A 3,317-nucleotide genomic window follows, 5' to 3' on the forward strand; every position below is an offset into this window, starting at 1 on the left:
TAAGGTCGTGGAATTTTGGATTTGTATGAAACTACAAATATATAAGTATTATGCTGAGTATTTTGGCACCTAATCTTTCTAAATTTCTTTTATAAGATTCTAGCATGGAAATAGATATAAAGACAGTAACTCAACACTGCATGATTTTAGGAAAGGTCAATTGGTACAAATGATAAGCACCTTTTAAATGCTGAAAGGCAAGAATAAAGACTGCTAAGCATCTAAACAGCTTAAACACAACCCGAACACAAAAGCTGAAATTTTGCAAGCTTGTGGCCTGGTAAGACTACTTTTCAATAATCCCATGGAAGCGTCATCAGACTTATTTACCAACATGTTGGCTAATATGTATGACATATTAGATCCTGTCTAAAGTTTCACTTCCAAGGCAATAGCATGAGGTGCTATTTTTGAGTTTTGTCGGCTGCAACAGTTGTTTCTATGAGCACTGGCATCTCTGAAGTGCAACTGCACTTTAGGATGATACTTATCTAAACACAAAAGTTGCTTGCTATTAAAAGCTCCATGCTGCTTTCATCTTATGAATTGTACTGCATCTTCATATTTCATTCCACCTTCAAGACTACTAGGGCAACAAGCACTAAAGCTCCCCCAGGGCTGCAACACAAGGGACAGCAATACAAGGACTAGGTGCTTTATGAAACTTAATTTTTACAAGACTTACAGTCATGAACAATCTGGTTAGATAGTGGTGTACGGTCATCAAAGGCCAATCAAGAACATGGATGCTATCCAACCAGAAGAATGGGAAGTTGTACTTCATATAGGTATAATATGTCAAAATATATTCTACTGTCATGTATAACTAAAAAGAACAAATTTTTAAAAAAGCATGAATGTCTTTTCTCTCTACAATAATGCAACAGGTTGCGTTACATGCCCTCACTATTGTAATAACACTTCTTAAGTTCCTCTATAAATTTGTTTAAGGTTGTGTCTGTTGGATTGTGTGGCTTAAGGAATCCCATGTTCTTATATGTAACTTCCACAGGAGCAAAGGTGCTTCATTTGAGCCATATTAATTTAGTTTTTTTTTTTTAAAAAAAAAGCACTCAATAGGGTTATGAAAGAATTTTAAAAATTGAACACAGAAATGATGCAAAGTAACAGAAGTCTACTTCAATATTCTCCACTTGATATTCTCAGAGCTTTGAGTATGAAGTTGGGAGGAATGGGAAATGAGATGAGCTGCTGATACGAATCAGCAACTCTTCAATCCAGGAACACGGAAGCAATATAAAGAAAGTACTCGAGGCCTACCCTGTCCAGGTGAGATCTCCTGTAAAATGTTCTGTGGATTTCAATCCAACACTTCTCTGTCCAGGCTGACCATTCTAGGGGGCTTCCTGGTGGCGTTGTAATGAATTTCTACAGTTCACTTGTCTGCATAGAGGCTGTGCTGTTTCTGGCAGTGAGCTCCAGTGCCCTTCAGAAACTCCATAAATGTGTGCCCAAGAGCACCCCAGAATTGAGGCATCTGTCTACTCATTGAATTGAAGACTGTGGCCTAATCACACACTTGGTTCCCAGGCAGTGGCCATGCTGGCAGTGGCATCAGACCACCAGGCAGTGAAAGAACAAAATTTCTTTAACCTGATAAAAAGCCATCTACATGGGTATTGACATAAAACTCTCATGGCATCTTCTCAAATTGTACAAACTACAGCCACGTGCTCCCACATGGATGAATTGAAAAAACAGAATCTGAAGGGGAAAAAAACAGTCACAGAAAGATTATGCAGTAAAATTCCATTTATATAAAGTTTTAAGATAGGGAAACTGAATAGCATATTTTTAAGGATACAATCATAGTTCATAAATTATTCAGGAGAACAAGAATAGGATTTATTCAACATCTAAGGGTGTGAGTCTTGCTGTCAGGGAGATACTTAAAACAACTTTAAAATTACTGCTTATTTCTTAACCTGGGTTTTGAGAACATGTGTGTTTATTTTATTGTAAATCTTTTAATTAATATTCAGAAATCTTATATATTCTTTTGAATATATATTATATAATGAAATTTTTTTTTCATAAATTATCTAATTTTCTTACACCAATCCTGTGATATTTATGTCTCATGATCCTTTCTCTCTTTCTTTTTGGGCAGTGCTAGGGATTGAACCCAGGGCCTTGCACATTCTAGGCCAGTACTCTACCACTGAGCCACATCCCAAGCCCTTATAATTCCTATTTTACAGATGAACTTAAAGAAATATTCATTGATACCCCAAATATCTCACAGCTAGTCAATTGTTCCTCCTAATGCTGTGACCTCTTTACCAAGTTGCATTAAAGTTAATTATAACAATTTCTGCTGTCTTAACTCAGGACAAAGAGAAATTCAAGTGGTCAATTACATTTTAATGGACAAAAAGAAGGGTGGGAAAGGAAGACCTTTTAATATAACTGCTTTTTAAAGTTAATCTCTCTTGGTTTTCTAGGTATGACATAGATTCACTCATGATAAACAAAATTTTCCAGACTTACAAGGTAGGAAAAATTTCAGTGGTATGAGGAAATAAGAGAGGTGTGTAGAGATGAAACAACAGATTTTGAATTATTCAGCTCTCCAACCTTGTAGACAGCTGGAAACCACGGAAGGGAAGACCAGCCTTTGGGTTCAGGATAGGGGTCAGATAAGTTTTAATGGAACTGGAGTGTAGGGTCAAAAGGGATCACACAATGGCTCACTGACCAGAGGAGACAGGCCTCCGTGGCTCAGCCCAGGGTGAGGCCCTGGGCCACAATGTAGGAAGAGGATGGGAATGGAGTGGGTGAGCCGAGCAGGGATGGCTGTAACTTAGTCCCACTTCACAGTCTACTTGAGCCTGCAATAGAGGCTTCCGGACCTGCGCCCAGGCTCCAGGGAGAATTGAGTGGCCTGAATCAGCAGATTTGGACTGGAACTTTGGCCCTGGTGGGGCTCTCAGAGATCATGAGGTCCCCGCTTTTTTTTAAAAATAAAAGTCCATCAACAACTAAAAAATATTAATATTTTTTAGTTGTCGATGTACCTTTATTTTATTTATTTTTAGGTGGTGCTGAGAATCGAACCCTGTGCTTCAGGCATGATAGGTGAGTGCTCTACCGCTGAGCCACAACCCCAGCCGCCCCCCCCCAGGTCCTCGCTTTCATGGTGCAGGATGGGTTAAGTGACTGCTGAGATCAGCCAGCTGGTTTGGGCCTCACAGCCAGGACTAGAATTGAGTCTATGGATATTTACCCAGTGTTTTTTTCCTATGGGTCATCTACACTGGTGTCTCTGTAGTCTGAATACATCATTTGTGGGTATG

General features: G+C 39.0%; 1 pseudogene; it reads right to left on the bottom strand.

Moving 5' to 3' along the window:
- Positions 1-369: 369 nt before the first annotated feature.
- On the bottom strand, positions 370-1,354 carry LOC113185611 (protein tyrosine phosphatase type IVA 1 pseudogene; annotated as a pseudogene).
- Between the last annotated feature and the right edge of the window lie 1,963 nt (positions 1,355-3,317).

The sequence above is a fragment of the Urocitellus parryii genome, chromosome 3 (assembly GCF_045843805.1).
Source record: "Urocitellus parryii isolate mUroPar1 chromosome 3, mUroPar1.hap1, whole genome shotgun sequence".
Taxonomy (NCBI): Eukaryota; Metazoa; Chordata; class Mammalia; order Rodentia; family Sciuridae; genus Urocitellus; species Urocitellus parryii.